Genomic DNA, 21,400 nt, shown 5'->3' on the forward strand with positions numbered 1-21,400 from the left:
TTCAGAAGAATGGGCATGAGGAAAGCAATAGTGAAAGGCTGATTGCCAAAAAAGAAAAGAAAAGAAAAAGGGCCAAAAATGAAAAGAAAAAAGGAACAGAAAGAGGCAAGGAAAAAACTAAGATACTGCAATAAGGAAAAGAAGAAGAAGGACAATCAAGAAAGGTCAAATGATGCAACTGTGGCCTTAAATGACTCTACTGATAAAGGCTATTACAGGGCTGATCTGTTGATAACTTCAAAAAGTGACTTAAAAGGTTAGTGGGTGTTAGATTTAGGTTGTTCTTTTCACATATGTCCCAATAGGTCATTTAATCATAAATATAAGTCTGTAGATAGTGGTATAATTCTCATGGGAAGGATCTATCAAGATAAAGGTGTTTAATGGGGTCATTAGAACTCTATATGGGGTCAGACATGCTCCTGAGTTAAAGAGAAATTTAATCTTTTTAGGCATGTTAGACAACTCTAAGTATTCATTTAATTCAAATAATGGAGAGATATGTGTGACTAAAGAGGGTTCTGTAGTGATGGAATGTGAAAAGAAAATTAGGTTGTATGTGTTAATTGGCTCTTCTATACCTGCAAATGTTGTAATGACAGTAGAATCTGATGTAGATAAGACAAAAATATGGCATATTAGGCTTGGTCATACGAGTGTAAAAGAGCTACAAGAACTTGAAAAACAAAGGCTATTACCTTCACTATAAGTCTCCAAAATGCAAATAAAAAAAAACACAAAAATTCGTGGGAGGGGTCAAACTTTTGGAACTAGAATGAAAAATAAACAATAAAATTATATTATTTAAAATTCTATTATTAGATAGAATGAAAAATTATATTATTATAAAAAAATAAGATTAAAAAATAATAATAATCAAAATTAGATAATTAAGTAGTCTTGAATTTTGTGAGAATTATGTTTTTCGTAAGGCACATGGAGCTAAGTTTCCTAAAGGGGTGCATAGATCTAAGTGTGTCTTAAAATATGTTCATTCTGATTTATGGAGACCAGCCCAAGTGCCATCATTATCAAGGGGCAAATATTTCATGACTTTAATTGATTATTACTCAAGAAATGTGAGGCTTTATATTCTGAAAACTAAATATTAGGCTCAAAGCTTGGAAAACATTGTTAGAAAACCAAAGTGGGAGGAAGGTAAAGGCTTTAAGAATTGACAATGGCTTGAAGTTTTGCAATGGGGAGTTTGAGACTTTTGTCAATAGCATAATGTTTTGAGATATAAAATAGGCATATTTACCCCTCAGTAAAATGGCTTAGCTGAGAGAATGAATAGGACTCTAGTAGACAAAACCAGATGCATAATTATCAACTTAAAGCTTTCAAGAAGCTTCTGGGCAGAAGCAGAGGGTACAACATGTTATTTAGTTAATAAAAGCCCATTAGCAGCTATTGGCTTTAAAACACTGGAAGAAATGTGGTCGGGAAGGCCTGCAAAGTATGAAAAATCTCAGAATTTTTAGGTGTCTTACTTATGTACACATCAATCAGGGTAAGTTAGATGCTAGAGCCTTGAACGAAATCTTTATTGGATACCTTGATAGAGTTAAAGGGTATTAAGTCTGGTGTGGAGAAAAAAAATGCATTGTCAGCAGAAATATAGTGTTTCATAAGGCTGCAATATTGAAAGGAAATGCAGCAGGTGATACTGATATGCATGCTGATAATGATGTTGAACAACTTGTTGATATTCCAACACTTGAGGTGGAGTTTTCTGGCCATGAAGTAGAAGCATCTGATAATGAGGATAAAATACATACTGAAGTTGAAGACATTGAGTCACCAGCCTTGCAGTAATATGATCTACAAGACTATCAATTGACTAGAGACAAGGTTAGAAAGCAAACTAGAGCACCAGACATATTTGGTTATACTGACTTAATTGCTTTTGCATTGATTAGTGTTGATGATATGGCAATTGAGGAACTTGGAAGTTATTCTAAAGCCATTGAAAGTAAAGATTGTGATAAGTGGCTTATAGTTATGCAAGAAGAGATGGATTCCCTGCAAAGAAATAATACCTGGACACTTGTGCCAAATCCAGGTAATAAGAAGCTAATTAGTTGTAAGTTGATCTTTAAGAAGAAGAAGAAGGGTATTCCAGATGTTGAGCCTTCTAGATACAAAACAAGACTTGTAACTAGAGGGTATGCACAAAGAGAATGCATAGATTTCGCTAAAATTTTTTCTATTGTTGTTAAATACAGTTCTATAAAATTATCATAACTATGGTGGCTTTGCTTGACATGGAATTTGAGTAAATGGATGTCAAAACAGTCTTCCTTCACGGAAATCTTGAAGAACAAATACTGATGATGCAACCTGAAGGTTTTGAGCACAAAGGAAAAGAAAATTATGTTTATTTGCAGTATAAGTCATTATATGGACTCAAGCAATCCCCAAGACAATGGTATAGGAGAGTTGATGAGTTTATGTTGACTAATGGTTATTACAATAGCAAGTACGATACTTGTGTTTACTATAGTGGCTCAGATTAAAGTAGAGTTGTATACTTGCTTTTTTATGTGGATAATATGCTGATTGCAAGCAAACACAAAACTAAGGTAGACAAATTGAAGAATCTACTGAAAGGTGAGTTTGAAATGAAGGATTTAGACAGTGCAAAAATAATCTTTGGCATGGAGATCTTTAGAAACAGGGCTGCTGTCTTTGTTTTTTAGCCAAGAAAAATATATCAAGAAGGTTTTAGAAAGGTTTGATATGCATAATAGCAAGCCTGTTATAACGTTTATTGGTTCTTAGCTCAAGTTGACAACAAGTTAATACTTAGGGGCTGAAAAGGCTCAAATGGATAGGAAACCATATGCACAGGCTGTGGGGAGCTTGATGTATGCAATGATATGCACCAGGCTTGATATAGCCTATGCAATGAGTAGATTTCTGAGTTGTCCAAATAAGACTCATTGGGGTGTAGTTAAATGGATAATGAGGTATCTCAAGGGATTTTCTGCATGTGGTCTGCAAAATGGGAAGTCAAGAAGTGATGGAAGTGAGATTGTGGGGTGTTGGATAATTTAACTCAATTGCTATCGATGTCAATGTGCAAGTGTACACAATAAGTAATAAAGTGATGAATATTCAAGATCGTCTCCACAAGGACTGATGTTACTAGAAATGCTGCAGCAATCACGATAGTGCAAACTTCTTTCTATCTAAAGAAAAATCTAATTTAAGCTAATTGACTAATGAAATTAACAATATAATAAAATAACTGCAGTAATAAAGTAAACTAGATAAATTGCGCAAAAATAATTTAATAAGAATACGGTAGTTAAATGATCAAACTCTCTTCATGGGCTTGAAATGCAAGTTATGCAACCCAAGAAGGGAAATGAATTGGGATTTTAAAATTATGCAATACATTCGCACAACAATTTAATCTATTGCCTTAATCAAATAAGAAATAATAAATTCAATCAAGCACAATATTAAAAGAGTAAGGGAAGAGAAAACAAACAAAAAGATTTTTACGCGGTTCGGCTATCCCTGCCTACGTCCACGCCTCCAAGCACACCCGGCTTCAGGATTTCACTATCCAAGCCTCTTAAGGCTTCAAATGTTTACAATTGACTTTCAAGGTGTCAATGGATCTTTACAACAAGAGATTATCTCCTCAATCTCTTCACCCCAAGTGTTTCTCACACTTGTACACTCACAATTTGATGAGAAATGAAAATCATAATAATGAAACTCTCTTTAAGAGTAGATAATAAATTATAGCTCAATAATGATTTGCGAAATGGAAGCTCAATATATGTTATATGATCTTGTTTATGCTTTCATTAGTTCTTAAAATGAAGTTTGAGTTGAGTTTTTATAGTTAAAGCCCGAAAACTAGCCGTTATAGGTAAATTCCCGCGCCCAAGCGGTTAGCCGCTTGATTTATCCGACTAGCCACTCAAGAACAGTGATAGTACCGTTATTTTTGAATTTTGCTACAGTAATACTGTTCACTAAAATTATACTTTGGCCCAAAGCTTTCTATAATTATAATACGGTCGAAAACATCATAAACCTTTACAAATAGGTCCAATTTCAGAATTTTTTAAGAGTAGTTGTCTTTCTAAAACTTTTTAAAATTATGATATGGCCCCAAAGATATTATTATTTCGCAAAAAGGTCCTTTTTAACATAATACCCATATTTTCAAAGTTCTCAAAACCTTTCACTTTAGTCCAAAATATTCATAAATTATAGTATGGCCCAAAACATTTCAAATTTTGGTTAAAATGTCCAACTCTGAAATTTAATAATAATACTTATTAAAATCAAAAATTTTAAAACTTTACATTTAAGTCCAAATTACTCAAATCCACAAAATACTTTACTTTATAAAAATAAAACCTTTTAGTTTATGAAAAGTATTTAATTGAATTAATCTCTTGAGTTTCTCAAATACTAAATCATGCATCAATTAAATCATATCGACTTTACAAGAATTTATCGCACTAATTTATTCGTTGAGCTCTAAACTATATTCTTGATGTTGCTGTTGTCCGTTGAGTGTCTTCAATCTTGATTTCACTTGATTCACTTGTATAAATATTACCCTTTAAAAACTAGTGAAAATAACAAATAAAATATCTATTAAATTTACTTAAGACACATATTTGTTATCATCAAAATTATAATATGTGTAGCCCTTTAGGCTAACAATCTCCCATTTTTTTATGATGACAAACATCTCATGTATTTTGGCATTTATACTCCCCCTTAATACATGGCATATATAATTCAACAAATAAATCAAAATTAAAACAAAAACTCCCCCTAAATATATGATTTATGATAATTTGTAAGCTCTCCCTTAATATTTCAAAACCATGCATAAATACTTGAAATACAAAATACGTATTACACGTCTCCGTATTCAAAATACATGATCTCTCCCCCTTCATCATCAAAATTACTATAAATTTGATGCTCACACCAAAAATAACATCTCAATGACTAATCAAGAAGCATATAAAAATAAAGCATGCAATTAATTCAAAGAGTCATATTCATTCTAAGAATTCAGAAAATATCATCCAAATATTAAACAACCATTATCCGTAATCCACAATTAAAAAAATTATGCATATGAAAATGTAGGTGCATAATATAATAAGGAACCATGGTAAAATCCATAAGAAGAGCACACTATGGAAGTGGTAATTTAAAATACCCAAAATGCACAAATTCGATTTTGTAAAATAATGAGTGAAATGGATTATTTTAAACCGATTATCTTGATCCAAGAGATGATTTAAGATAATGGATGATGTTGATTGGATCAAAAGTGGGCTAAAAAGAGCTTAAATTGGAAGAGAAAGAAATGGGTAAGTTAGGTTTTTGATTTTGGGTTTTATGTGGAGAGATGAAATCAAGTTTTGAGAGTGAAAATTGAAGGAGTAATGGATGAATAATGAGTTGGATGATTGATTTTGGCAAGAGAATGAGTGAAAGATGAAGAAATTTGAGAGAGAAATGGAGGGGCACTATTCATGCGTGAGAGAGAAAAAGAAATGAGTGAAGAACAAGTGAAGAAAAGATGATGGAGAAGTGATTAATGAAGATGAGATGTATGGGTTTTAGTTTGAATGATTGATTTGGGCATAAAAATGGATGAAAAAGGAAGAAATTGGAAGTGAAAATGGAAAGGTGTTTCACAGTTTGGGTGAGAGAAAGAACAAGTGCAGAAAAATAATGAAGGAAGAAGAAGAAGCAAAAAAAATGACTCCAACCCGTGACCAAGCGGCTAGCCGCTTGGGGGCAAGTGGCTAGCCGCTTGCCCTCGGGTTTGGGATAGTTTCCAAGCGGCTAGCCGCCTGGTGGCTGTCCATCTGCACAATACTTGTTTTCCGGCTAGTTTCGATCAATTCCGTGACCATTTAATGATCCTGAAACATCTCAAGATCGAATTTAATGCATGATTCATGATTTTAAACATTCAAAAGATGATTAATTCAAATTTATAACATATTCATCACAATTATGAGATACGATAACACTTTATGGTTGGAATTATAAACATTTAAGACATGATTAATTCACACATATAATTCATCCATCATGCATATATTTTACACAATTATTAAACATATATGCATTCGAAGATTAATAAGCATATCACTCATTTATCATGCTTAGGCATTACATAATCATTAAAATCAAACAAATCCATCATGATGAGTTGACAAGCTATCATCATATATATATAACCATGCATCATGATAAAGCACTCAATGTTAAACACAATGATAATTCAATCATGTAAACATACAAGTATACTTTCATAAATTCAAGTTACTATCCATTTTTCATGATTCACTCAACATGATACCAAATAAATTATTAAATACTTACTAAGCTTAAAAGATCATCATTTATAATCATTAAGGCAATAATTGTTACCAAAACAATTAAATCATATTGTCTCATCATTTTTGCTTACACCATAATCAAGTGATTATTCTCATAAGCTTTTATCAAGGAACTCTCCGCCATTCCTTGATTGTGGTGCCTACAAAAAATATTCAAGTTGTGTGCTTTGGTACCTAAATATTCTTGGGTCTTTGAGTGTTAGCAATGGTTCCTTTTGGAATCCAAATACATGTTACTCCATAATATGCATTTCTTTTGATCGGACATCTAAGCTTTATGTGACCATTTTGATTGCAATAATGGGATACAATTTTATCATTAATGGAGGTAGTTTTAACAAAATAACTCTTATAATATTTTTTGTTTCAAATTTGGCTTATAACCAATACCTCTTTTATCAAACACACATTTTTGTGAATTAAGCAAGTTATCCAACATCTTTTGCCCATTTGTGAATTTTAATACAATTTGATTTAGCTCATTGCTCTTCTTCTTGAGCACTTCATTTTCTTTCATTAATTCATCAACATGTGATTTCTCATGCTCATATGAAGTTCTTTGTTTGTATTTAAATGATGCAATTCTATCATGCAACATTTTATTATCTAACTCTAGTCTTTTAATTTTTTCATTTAATGAATCATTGCATTTTTGTAAAGCATCATTTTCATTTTTCAAGTTATCTACATATGATTCTAGATGCTCATGTGAAGTGTTAGGTTTCTCATTTGATAATATAACTTTATCATGCAATGTTTTATTCTCTAATTCTAGGCACGTAATCTTTGCACTTAGAGATTCATTCTCATTTGTGAGCTTTACTATTTTCTTTTTAAGACATGCATTCTTTTTACCAATTTTTATCCAATTATCATGCAATTTTTTAAAAGCATCATATAATTCATCATAAGTAGAAAGATCATTTACCTCATCAAGTTCATCATCTAATTCGTCTCCAATTGCCATGAGAGCTAGATTTGTCATTTCTTGATGCTCTTCATCATCACTTGTTTCCTCATCGCTATCATCCCATGTGGCTACCATTGCTTTCTTCTTAAGCTTGTTGAGAAGAGGGCATTCCGTTCTTATATGGCCAGGCTTCTTGCACTCATAACATTTTATTACTTCCTTTTTCTCCTTTCGGTTCTTGAGGTCTCTAAATTTTCTTCGCTCACCGAGTTTCTTAAAAAGTTTTCTAAACCTCCTAGCTAGCACATCCATCTCCTCCTCATCCAGCTCGCTTTCCTCATTACTTTCATGTTTCGAGGCTTTGAGAGCAATGCTTTTCTTCTACTCCTCATTGCCTCTTTCGGCTGCCAAGTCTTCCTCATAAGAAATAAAAGAACCAATTAAATCATCAATAGGTAAAATATTTAAATCTTTGGCTTCCTCAATGACAGTCTTTTTTTGTCTCCATTCCTTAGGTAGCGACCTAATAATTTTCCTAACTTTCTCGTTATTTGAAAAGGTCTTTCCTAGGGCTCCTAGAATGTTCACTATGTCTGTAAATCTAGTATACATAGAATACACACTCTTATTTTGTTCCATTTGGAACAATTCATATTGTCGAGTGTACCTACTAATTTTAGACTCTTTCACTTGATTCGTGCCTTCATAAACAACTTCAAGTTTGTGCCAAATTTCATTAGCACTTTCACAACTAGATACTCTATGAAACTCTTTCTTATCTAGTGCACAAAATAAGGCATTAATAGCTTTGGAGTTTAGAGCAGCTTTTTTCTTTTCCAATTCTTTCCATTCCCGTGAAGGTTTTGGAATATCTTCCCCGACTTCATTTTTAGTCAGAGGCATAAATGGACCATCACAAACAATTTTCCAAATTTCATAATCCAAAGCTTGTAAATAAATTCTCATCCTAGTTTTCCAATATGGGTAGTCATTACCGTCAAAAAACGGTGGTCTAATTGCGGATTGTCCTTCCCTAAAGGTTGAGTCATTATCGGTTGTCATGGATCTTTAACTCTAGACGGTTAAGTCTACACAAGAGCACCTTACTCTGATGCCAAATGAAATGCAAGTTATGCAACCCAAGAGGGGGGGTGAATTGAGATTTCAAAATTATGCAATACAATTCGCACAACAATTTAATCTATTGCCTTAATCAAATAAAAAACAATAAATTCAATCAAGCACAATATTAAAAGAGTAAGGGAAGAGAAAACAAACAAAAGTATTTTTACGTGGTTCGGCTATCCCCGCCTACGTCCACGTCTCCAAGCACACCCGGCTTGAGGATTTCACTATCTAAGCCTCCCAAGGCTTCAAATGTTTACAATTGACTTCCAAGGTATCAATGGATCTTTACAACAAGAGATTATCTCCCAAATCTCTTCACCCCAAGTGTTTCTCACACTTGTACACTCACAATTTGATGAGAAATGAAAATCACAACAATGAAACTCTCTTTAAGAGTAGATAACAAATTATAGCTCAATGATGATTCAATAAATGATGATTTACGAAATGGAAGCTCAATATATGTTATATGATCTTGTTTATGCTAGCATTAGTTCTTAAACTGAAGTTTGAGTTGAGTTTTTATAGTTAAAGCCCGAAAACTAGCCGTTATAGGTAAATTCCCGCGCCCAAGCGGTTAGCCGCTTGATTTATCCGGCTAGCCGCTCAAGAACAGTGATATTACCGTTATTTTTGAATTTTGCTACAATAATACTGTTCACTAAAATTACACTTTAGCCTAAAACTTTTTATAATTATAATACGGCCCAAAACGTCATAAAACTTTACAAATAGGTCTAATTTCAGAATTTTCTAAGAATCATTGTCTTTCTAAAACTTTTTTACAATTATGATATGGCCCCAAAGATATTATTATTCACAAAAAGGTCTTTTTTAACATAATACCCATATTTTTTAAAGTTCTCAAAACCTTTCACTTTAGTCCAAAATATTCATAAATTATAGTATGGCCCAAAACATTTCAAATGTTTGTAAAAACGTCCAACTCTGAAATTTAATAATAATACTTATTAAAATCAAAGATTTCAAAACTTTACATTTAAGTCCAAATTACTCAAATCCACAAAATACTTTACTTTATAAAAATAAAACCTTTTAGTTTATGAAAAGTATTTAATTGAATTAATCTCTTGAGCTTCTCAAATGCTAAATCATGCATCAATTAAATCATATCGACTTTACAAGAATTTATCGCACTAATTTATTCGTTGAGCTCTGAACTATATTCTTGATGTTGCTGTTGTCCGTTGAGTGTCTTCAATCTTGATTTCACTTGATTCACTTGCATAAATATTACCCTTCAAAAACTAATGAAAAAGTGAAATATAATATCTATTAAATTTACTTAAGACACATATTTGTTATCATCAAAATTATAATATGTGTAGCCCTTTAGGCTAACATGGCTGACTGTTTTGCTCAAACTAGCACCAGTTGCTACAGCAATTCCTACAGCACTAGGCAGAATTATTTTGCATCCTCAGCTGCCGCTTGTTGGACTTCTCATACCCTTATGCACTCTAACAATGACCAGTTGTTATATCACATAAGAAATGACATTACAAACATGTACTCTCTCTATCCTACAAGGTGAATCCCTATATCTAGTTCTTCACAAATCTTAACTCAAGTGTGGTCCTTTTGGGATTCAAGTTAAACTCAATCCAGAAAACTTAAATTAAGATCAAGTATTACTCTAATAATTTCCACCAAGACTGGCCATTTTGCGGCTCTCTCTTAACTTCAACCATTAAATGAGAGGTCAACCAAAATAATGATTGTAATATAATCCATTAAAGCAAAATGCTACAGCAATCTTGCAGCAACTCATAAGAACAGTCAAGAACCCATTAAGATTATTTGTCACTCAATTACAATCAAATTTAGTTCATAACTTGTAAAAGAAAAACTAACAACAAAATATCAGTCATGAAATACATCGTCTCAATTAGAGAATAAGTAAGGAAATAAGTAAAGAATGATGAAAATTGAATCCAAATAGTTCTGCAGATTTCTTCAATGGTTTAAATTTGTTCTTACTTGAATTATGCTTCTTCCTTTTTTTTTCTCTTGATTTCTTTGATGTTAATTCACCACCCGTTTCTATATGATGCGTGTTCATTTTATACTTGAAAATTAGGGTAAACAGAAGCTTAAGGTGTGCATAAGTCAGATTAGAAAACTACAGATCGCGATTCTACGTGCGAAATTGTCTCTGTCGTTGTTCCAGGATTGCTACTGCAACTACATTGTTCCAGATTTGTTTCAATTCTTTTGTAGCCATGTTCATTCCTCATTTTTGCAAGTCTATTGCATCAGCATTCCTTACTTGAAATATGAGCTCTGGACTCCTACAATTATGCACACAATCTAAGTATGAATTATTCTAAATCAAACAAAATTTATTAAGACTAAACTAAAATGAATGTTTATGCAAAATGTAACAAAAAAACAATAGAAACATATCATTTACTCTTTAAGTAAAATTGATTTAAGTCTAAAAGTGTCATGATAACTCTATGAAATTTCATAGAGTTATCATGAGGTATGTAGACTCTGACTTTGCTGGTGATTTAGACAAAATGAAGTCTATCTCAGGGTACATGTTTATGTTAAACATGTGCATGATAAGCTGGAAAACATCCTTGTAACCAGTAGTAGCCTTGTCTTTAATTGAGGATGAATTTGTTGTACCTATAGAGGCTGTAAAGAAGGTTTTGTGGCTTAAAAGAATACTTAATGAGCTTTGGTTGAATAAAAAAACAGTTCAAGTTTTCTATGACAATCAGAATATCATTCAATTAATCAAGAATCCAGTTTATCATGAAAGGACCAAACATATAGATGTACAGCTGCAGTTTATCAGAGAAGAAGTTGCAAGGGGGACTGTAGTAGTGTCTAAAATTCATACAAATATGAATCTAGCTTATCCACTTACCAAAGTGCTTCCCGTTGCAAAATTTAAGTTTTGTGTGAACTTCATAGGTGTTTTGCCCAACTCAAACTGAATTTAGAAGTGAATTACATATGGTTGAAGGTTTTTTAAATGTTGGCTTGGTGATAATTCAAACTGAATCAAATAGTGTAGATTGCAAGGTGGAGAGTGTAAAGAATTGAGTTGTGGATTTGGAGACTTAAGTGCAATCGAAAGAGAGTTATTACGCCATAGTGCAGATTACATTCAGTTTATGGGTCAATATGCAAGTAATTTGCTGACGTGGCAAATTCTGTTACGGTCGTTAATAGTGTTTTTGGAAATTTTTCAAAAACCTCAATATAAAAGGGTTGTTACATAGCCTCTGGAGAGGATGTGATTTCTCTTTCGTTTCTTAACCAAATTCTATAATTCTTGCTTTGATTAAAAACTCGTAATTTCTTTTGTAATGTGCAATCAGGGTGTAATCAGTTTGAGCAATAAAATCTTGTGAGTTTTTCCTTCAAACAATGTCGTTTTGATTAGTTTGTTAGTTTCTAAGTGCTTCTGTTTTCAGTGCTCTTGTTCTCTGTTCTTGGTTCGTTCTTGGATTTTTCTTTGGTAATTTGTTCTCAAATTTCAACAAAAGGTCGTTGTTTGTCAAATCTATAAAAGAAAAAAATCACAGTGGTGCAAAGCGTTATTTCCGTTATGAATATAATGCAAAGAAACTCCTCAAGCTTTTGCAGCCTCGAACATAAAATAAAACGATCCTCAAATCCACACTGACTCAAGTGCCACCTCCCACGAGATGAACGACACAAGTAACTTTGACCAAATAATTACCTGGAAAGGTAATGATAAAATATTCGTAGGGAATTGTCAAGGACTTAAAATTTGTCATACTGGCAATGCCTCCTTTGATTCTGACTATGGAAAATTTAGACTTAATGATATTCTTGTTGTTACTAGATTAAAGAAAAAAATTTTATCTATTGAAAATTTAAAAGAGACAATAAATATTCATTTGTATCTAATTCTAATAGTATTGTTGTTAAGAACCAAGCTAACCAAGTATTGGTAAGAGGGTGTAGAAGAGGAGACTTGCATGCTTTGAAAGAAAAAAATAAAGCAGCCTTGTCAGTAATAAAAGGAAAAGCCACTTATTCCAACATGCAAAAAGTTGGACACCCCAATGCCAAATTGTTACATTTTATCAAAGCAAAAAGGAGAATTATCAATTCCCAATGGACTAAGGAACCTAATTTGTGTGTCTTATATCAATTAGAAAAAAAATTGTAAACATTCCTTTTTTTTCATCATATAAAATCTCGGCACTTCTATTTGAGTAAATACATCGTGATACGTGAGGTCTTGCTCCTACAACTATAACTGGGCTATCGTTTTTTGGCCTTTTTATCGATGATTATACTAGGTTTTCTTGGCTTTATCCTCTTAAACAATTTTGACTTCTTCATATGCTTTCTTAAATTTCAAAAGTTAATGGAGAACCAATTTGACAGAAAGATTAAGGTTTTCCAATGTGACGGGGAAAGTGAATGTATATCAATAATCTTTTTTGCATATACAGCTGAACAAAATTGTGTTGCAAAAAGAAAACATTGCCATATAGTTGAGACAACCCTTACAATTATGTTCAGCACATCGATACTTTTGCAAATTTGGACAGAAATATTTCTAGCAGTTGTTTATCTCATCAATAGAATGCCCTTGTCTACATTAAATATGAAGAGTCTATACGAAACATTATTGCATAAGACTCTTAATTTCAATGGCATAAAGATTTTTGGAGTGTAGAAGTTTCCCTTATCTATGGGACTATAAGAAAAATAAATTTGACGCAAAATTATAACCTCGTAAATTTATTAGATATAGTCAATTGTATAAGGGTCATCAATGTCTTAATCCCAGTCTCTGCCCATGAATGCAACAAGACGCAATCGTGTAACTCAACTTCCGCGGCAAGTCTCATTACAACTCTCTCCTGCAGCAGTGAATTATTTTTTATTTTACTTCAAAGATTTTTTCTCACAAGATCTCCTGCAGTAGTGAATTTTTTTCTCACAGGATACTTGTTTTGTAGAGGGGTGAAAGTTTTGAAGACATAGAAGAAGAAAGAAAGAGTAGTAGCCATGATCGATTTCCTCTGTGCAAGAGCTAAAATGAAATTCGTCTATATATCTAAGCACATAATTTTTTATGAAAAAGGATTTCCTTTTGCTAACTCAAATTCTTCTTCTTCTTCTTATAAGCAACAAAGTGAAGTTTCATCTTATTCAATGTGTGAAGAGTGGATTGGTTCATATATGAAAGACAAAATTCCATCAAGCCAACAACAAATCGATGACAATTCTAGTGAATCTTAAATTGCTTCACGACTAAATTTTTGTGATTCCTTAAATAATGCCAACATACCAGAGCATGTTCGCAAGCATTTGCCTTAAGCTAAAATTTAAGGATGTCCAAATCCATCTGTCCTCAACAAAGCACTACCATCGATATTTCTTTACCAAAATCTCCCCACATAAAATCTTAAAATGAATTCACAAAAATTCCTAGTTCAGCAAGCATTATTGAAAATCTCGTTTAAACCACTGCAGAAGTTAAAAGTGCTTATCACAAGCAAACTCTAATAACACCATATATATCTTGAAATCTAGTTGTAGATTTTTCCTAATATTCCCATTGAAAACCATCAAAACCAACATCTTTGGCTGACAATACTCATCTAGTGATCACCAAGCAAAAGCTTAAAAGTAACTCTGGCCTCGCTTTAATCAGTTCAGGTGCACCATTCGAACTAAAATCCATAAAGACAACCTTAAAAATCCTCTGTGAATGGTTGTAATTAGAGCTGGCAAAATTTGACATGACTTGATTACCCGCCACAAGGATAACATGAATAAATGGGTATGACTCGTTAAATTTGACATTATTATTAGATTGGTCGAGTCTGATTGACATTTTTTTTGTTCAGATTAGGATTAAAGTATTTGACCCATTCACCTAAGTAATGACATGATTAATTATATTGTCTATTCTAAATTAATTTGTATGTTCTTGTCATAAAACTCATATACATATTGGACATGATTCTCTCTTTTTATTTTTTTTATTCTTTGGAAGGATGAACATTTACATAATGTTTCATTTATAAAATTTTATATAAATTTAAACTTTAATAGTGTAAATATGTAATATTTTGGTACATATGTATATTTTATAATACCAATAAATTATGTGTGCAAATATTTGACATAAATTTAATTTAATATATAACTAATAAGTGGATCATTGAGTAACCCATTTATTGTCTATGTCGATTTAGAGTTTCAGTATTTTGACATGGTTATTAAATGAGTGTTGTTTACATCGACTTAAATTTGACACCATATGAAGTTAAAACGACACAAGCATGACCTAGTAATCCATTTTGCCAGATTTAGTTGTAATGCAAGAAGAATTGGCAGCATTATATCAAAATTGAACCTAGTCACTCGTCATATGACCATTTATAGCCAATGTTGTTGGGTCAAAATGGGTTTTTAGAATCAAACAGAAAGAAGAAGGATATATTAATAGCTTTAAGGCACAATAATTGCTAAGGAATTTACAAAAAGTTCCTAGCAATGGTTTCGTTGCGACTTTCAGTCCTATTGTAAAACATACCATAATTTGGATGATAATTGCTTTAGCTGTTAGCTAAAAATGGACAATAAAGCAATTAGATGTGTTTAGATACTTTCTTCCATAGTCATTTAAAAGAAGTTGCTTACATGGAGCAGCCTTAGGACTTTACAGATCCGGTATATCGTTCTTATGTATGCAAACTTTACAAGTCCCTATGTAAATTAAAGTAAGCTCCACGTGGTTTGTTTGAGTGTCTTTTCCAAGCTCTTTTTAATCTTGGTTTTCATAGTTGTAAAGCTGACATATAATTATTTATATTAGGGATATTATCATTCGTATACCCTATAGATGCTCTGTTATCAAAAATACTACAATACTTTGAGGATGTATCAATCGTCCACCCTAAATTGACAAAAGCTATCTGCCGACCACCAAACCGTTAGCTGCCGTTTGAAAGTTAACGGAATAATAGTGAATTGACGATTTTATCCTTGAAAATTATCACTTGTATACCCTTAAATTCTTTTATTATCACTTGTATACCCTTAAATTATCACTTGTATTATATGAAAAGACCAAATTACCCCTCTGGCGCTATCCTATTTAAACGGCAAGTAATAGTTTGGTGGACGGCAGATACATTTTATCAACTTAGGGTGGACGATTGATACACCATCAAAGTGTTGTAGTATTTTTGATAACAGAGCATCTATATGGTATATGAATGATAATTTCCCTTTATATTATAAATAATTCTATTACTTTTCTTATACTCATTCATGTAGAATCGTAGATGATGTATTTGTTGCAGAGAACAATGTTACTACCATGGAATCTATTATCAAAACTTCAAGCACAAAATTTGCTCTTAAGGATCTTGGTAGACTTTATTATATTCTTGGCATTTAAATAAATTATTTTACAAAAGGCGTTTTTCTATCACGGGCCAAATATACTAAAGGATGTCTTAGTCAAAGCAAAAATGGAAAATTGCATGGCAATTGCAACATTCTTAGTAGTAAAAGTTGTTCCTTCCCATGATGATAATGAACTTGGCAATAACTCATATTTTTTGCGCGACTCAATATCACTTATGCTATTAACATGTGTCATTTTCAACAACCGACTAAGGCTAGCCTCAAGATTGGGAAAGCTATCCAACAATAAGATAAAGCACCACAAGTTATTGCATATATTTTGGCGCCAATTGTATTTTTTAGAGCTCTAAGAAGCAATCCACAATAGCAAGATCAAGTGCTGAAGCTGAATAACGCTCTATCACCTTAGTAATAGCTGAACTTACATGGATCACCTTCCTACTCAAAGACATTGGCCTAAGAGGCTAATAAACCCTTACTCTTCTATATAGGAGCATAATTGTGCTATATGTGACAAAGAAACCTATCAATCATGCTCGCACTAAGCACATGAAATTGACCTCAACTTCATTCATGAAAAAGTAAGTCAAGGTTTATTGATTACTAAGCATGTACTTTTACGAACACAAATTGCAAATGTTCTCACCAAAGCTTTAAACCGAGCCCTGTTCACCACATAGAGCATTCATTGCATTAACGCATTTAGTTTGAGAAGGGGTTGATAAGCAACAAAAGAATCATATAAATTAACAAGTATCAAGGTCACTAGTTGAGACAAATGTGGTAGTATATGTTGCCTTAGCTAAAGGGTTTACAAAGGATAGATTAAAGAAAGATGAAGACATAGGTCGTGATACACTACCGATGGACAAAAGAGCAGGACTCAAGAAGTCTAACGGTCAAAAGCCAAATCTTGATAGCAAGCATTCAATGTCGTGATTTTAGAAAATTATTGTAATCGATACAATTATGATAATCTTCCATTTGTACTAAACATAATCTATGTATAATGTAATGATTGGGCAATTGTTTTCAATCAATTCTTGTATTTTTTTATATCCAAGTTACTCTCCTTTACTAACTAATGTAAGACATAGCTCAACAAATCTGAAGCTAAAGTTTGTCAAAGATATTTCTGAACAACATTACACTCTCAATAAATGTGAGTGCAATATATATTTTAGCCTTTGACTTACAATTTAGCCAAATATTCTTAAAACCTCACAAGGAAGATTAAAAACAGTATTAAGATATCGAACTAATTATAACATCTCAAGATGTATGCATGATAGTATTTCTCAGTTTTTAAATTGCAAAAAAAAATAATCATTGTGTCATGTAGCTAACATTTTTAATTAAGTTCCATGTCTGAACGCAATAGGGGTAATTTTATTTTTCAAGCTTAATAATAATAATTCTAAGATAGACGTTTTATCGTGAATATAGAATGCTAGTCAATGTTGCAGTCATCTGTTGCTTAAACTTACATCTAATTCTGATGTGAAATCTTTAAAGAGCATTCATTTAGGTTAATCTAAAGATGACCCATTTAATAATCATGTCAAAATATTGAAGCCCTAACACAACATAGAAAATAAATGGGTTACCCAATAATCCACTTAATATCTTTATATTTAACAAAATTTACACCAAATATTTGCACAATGCTATTAATGTTAATTTAAAATATTATACATTTATACTATTGAATTTCTAATTATATACATGTGAATGATATTATATATCGATATTATAAAATATACATGTCTACCAATATTTTACACATTTACACTATTGAAATTTCAAATCTATATAGAATTTTATAAATGAAACACTATGTATATGTTTGTGATCCTTCCAAAAAAATAAAAAGAAAAAGAAAGAATCATGTCCAATATTGAGTCTTGATGATAAGAACTTACAAATTAATTTAAAATAAAAAGATATAATCGTGTCATTGATTGAGTAAATTGGTCAAGAACTTTAAGCCTAACCCGACATAGAAAAATAATTGTGTCAACTCAGACTCGGCCCCTTTGATAATAATGTAAAATCTGACGATTTACACCCATTTATTCATGTTATGTTTGTGTCGGATAATCAGATTGTGTTAAATTTTCTAGGGGTAAAGATAAAGGATGCAACGGTGATTTGATCGACAATGTATTCCAATTCATTCAAAATAACAAGGTGATAACAACTGAAATAAACTATCCTTACAAGGGAGTTGATAGAAAATGCAATGCTAAAGAGGAAGCAAATCATGCGGCCAAGATTAATGGACACAAGGATGTGTTGGCCAACAGTGAGACAACACTAATGAAGGTTATTGTTAATCAACCTATTTTAGTTGCAATTGATGCCTAGGGCTCTGATTTCTTATTATACTACAGCGGTGTGTTTACCAAAGATTGTGGCATTGAATTGGACCATGTTGTTATTACTGTATGTTGATTATGGAGTTGCTGATGATGGAACCAAGTATTGGCTGGTGAAAATTTCATAGGGTATAACCTGGGGAGAGGAATGATACATAAAGATGCAAAGGGATATTGATGCCAAGGAAGGCCTCTGAGGAACTGCCATGCAAGCCTCTTACCCCACTGCATGAAAATCAAGATCTGAAGGCTAATAATTATTATGCCTTCTTTTCCCTTTAGTGTGCAAAAATATTGTTGTATGCTTCAATTTCCCTTCAGTGCATAAAAATATTACATATGCTTTTGTATTATTAAAACTATAGAAACTCAGAATAATTATATTAATTGCATATATATATAAAGAATCTCTCTCTTTATGAGTTTTCTCTAAAAATAAATAAGGATGAGAGAAATAGTAGAGCTATCGTGACTCTTTAAGTCACTCTTATATGGGTGTTTAGGTGTTATCATTGTTAATAGGGAATATTTATTTTTATTAAAGCTTCTCAGCTCAGTCAGTCAAAGATTCAGAAGCAGAACTTTAGGCTTGGGTGTACAACGCACAATGGTCATTTATTGAGAGCAACAACCTAGAATAGATGGATCCAAAAGAACTAATTAAGAGATGTATATCAATAAAGCTAAGTGAAGAAAAAGAAGGGAGAGTAGCTTTCAAAAGTAAAATGAAAGCTAGAAGTGAAACAATTATAGATGGGTGCTTGATTAAGAAAGTGTTTCATACAAAGGGGTCAGTATTGAAGGTCTAGATACTGCGATGCAGAAAGTGTGGAACATATAAAAAGAGTATCATGGTAAGAGGCTCGTGGCACTTTAATAGAGCACTCATTGTGCTCACTGAACCAACTGGGGTAGGGGATGTCAAAAAGTAAGATTTTAATCATATATCTTTTTTGGTTCAAATTCATGATGTCTCCATTATGTGCATGTCCAAGAAGATGGCAGTAGAGCTGAGTGAAGTGATAGGGAAAGTGGAAGAAGTAGACACTGATGTTGCCGGGGAATGTTTTGAATAATTTTTAAGAATGAGAATTTTAGTGGACATCACCAAGCCATTAAAAAAGTTAACTAAGCTAGACTAAGAAGGGGATGGGGGAAGAGCACATTCTTATGCATGTACAAATCAAATGATGAACTAGCGTACAGTCGATAGCTCAAGGCAACCACCATAACTGAAAGAATAAAACAAAACAGGAGAAGAGATAGATGGGATTCAGAGCCCAGTAAATTCCATACATGTTCTCAATGCCAACAAAAAAATAAACAGGTAGAAGCTAATCAAAAATGGACAATGCAACCTAGTCGAAATGGACAGAGATGATGAGGTAAACAAGACTTATCTGAATTCAAGTATGGATAGTTCAAGTGGACTAATGGGAGAAATTCAGAGAGTTGGTGAGATATAATTAATGCAAGGGTCTATAGAACACAGAGAGCTAGTTGATAGCTATAAGGTGCGCAAAAATCTAGCCAATTGTGATATAGCTCATTGGGATGTGTTCGAGAAAGCATAAATTATGGGCGAGAAAGAAAAACATTAGGAAGAAAAAGCTCAAAGCAAAAAACTTGGCAAAGAAGAGGTATTATGAAGAGTCGGAAATTTTGAGTGGGAAGATGAGGAAGCCATGAAGGTTGTAGATGAGATGGGATGTAAACAAAAAACAAATGGGCTTCCAATTCAAATGGAATCTGAAGTTAAAGACAGTGAAAATAGGCTTAGGGCGAAAAAAATAAGGCCTAAAAAAAGAAGTAAAAATAGCAAGCTCGGAATGTAGAAGGAAGAAGTGGGATAAATGAAGGGTCACAAAAGTTAAAAGGCCCAGCAATTTCATGGATTGGGAAAGCCCAAAACCAAAAAAGACCAAATTTAATTGCCCACAAACATTGTTGTATTAGCATAGTTCCAGAAAGCTAATGTAGTAACTAAGAACCTGATCTTTGAAAATAAAGTCCGTGATGACAAAAAGGAAGTTAAGAATATTGATAATGGGATATCCGCGGTGGTTAGGAGCCATCACCGCTGATAGCCATGAAACTCTTAAGCTGGAACGTTCAGGGGGCCGGGAAAGGCTGAACGTTCTGTGAAGCCCAACAACTTTTGCAAAAGTACAGGCCTCAAATTTGATTTTTCTATGAAACAAAGATGACATCCAAGCAACTACAAGATAGGGCAAATAAATTAAGGTTCTATAACTATTTTGCGGTTAGTGGAGAGGGATTGGGAGGTAATTTGGCAATGTTGTGGAATTTCGAGATAAATATAGAGATCCAATCTTTTAGTAAACATTATGAAGATGCTATAGTTCATAGTGAAAATGAAAGATATTAGAGGTGTACGAGAGTATATGGCCACCTATAATTAGATTAGAAAAGATTTACTTGGGAGCTATTAAAAGGTTAATTGTTCTTTCTTCACTACCATGGCTGTGTTTTGGTGATTTTATTGGGGTGCAGAATTTGAATGAGAAGCTAGGAAGAAGAGATAAAAAGGTATCTATGGTGAATAATTTTAGAGAAGCTATCAGGGATTGTCATTTAATGGATTTGGAGAGTATTAGGTATCATTGCACATGGTCAAATAGAAGATAGGCTTGATAGATTTTTGTGTAATAACAATTGGAGAAGTTATTTCCAATATAAGGTAGTATTGAATTTAATTTCCTAGAGTTCATATCATAATCCAATATTGATGGAGGTATTAGAAAAAATAAAGGGAGAAAGATACACGAAAATAACATTTCCTAGAGTCCACTATAAATATATGTAGAGTTCATATGAAATGTAAAAGGAAATTATTGAGCATGAATGAAAAGAAATGAGCTATTAGAACGGTAGCAATTTGGTTGAAATGTTTAAGAAGATTTCAAAGAACTCATTGGCAAAGTTGAAGATTTGGAGCAAGAAGGAACTTAGTGGAAGGGAAAAGAAGTTGAAGCAGTTAATTAACATGTTAAATTAGTTAAAAAGTGAGTACAACCATTTTCATAATGGAAAGGAAATTTGAAGGACAAAAAATTATGTTGATAATATCCTCTTAGATGAGGAAACTTTTTGGAAGCAAAGATCAAGAGTTGATTGGTTGAGAGAGGGGGACAAGAATACAATTTTTCCCT

At 32.6% G+C, this 21,400-nt stretch overlaps 1 pseudogene; it reads left to right on the plus strand.

Moving 5' to 3' along the window:
- The first annotated feature begins 78 nt into the window (after positions 1-78).
- Positions 79-18,460, plus strand: LOC127900269 (uncharacterized; annotated as a pseudogene).
- Positions 18,461-21,400: the final 2,940 nt, after the last annotated feature.

The sequence above is a fragment of the Citrus sinensis genome, chromosome 2, assembly GCF_022201045.2.
Source record: "Citrus sinensis cultivar Valencia sweet orange chromosome 2, DVS_A1.0, whole genome shotgun sequence".
In the NCBI taxonomy this organism is placed as follows: Eukaryota; Viridiplantae; Streptophyta; class Magnoliopsida; order Sapindales; family Rutaceae; genus Citrus; species Citrus sinensis.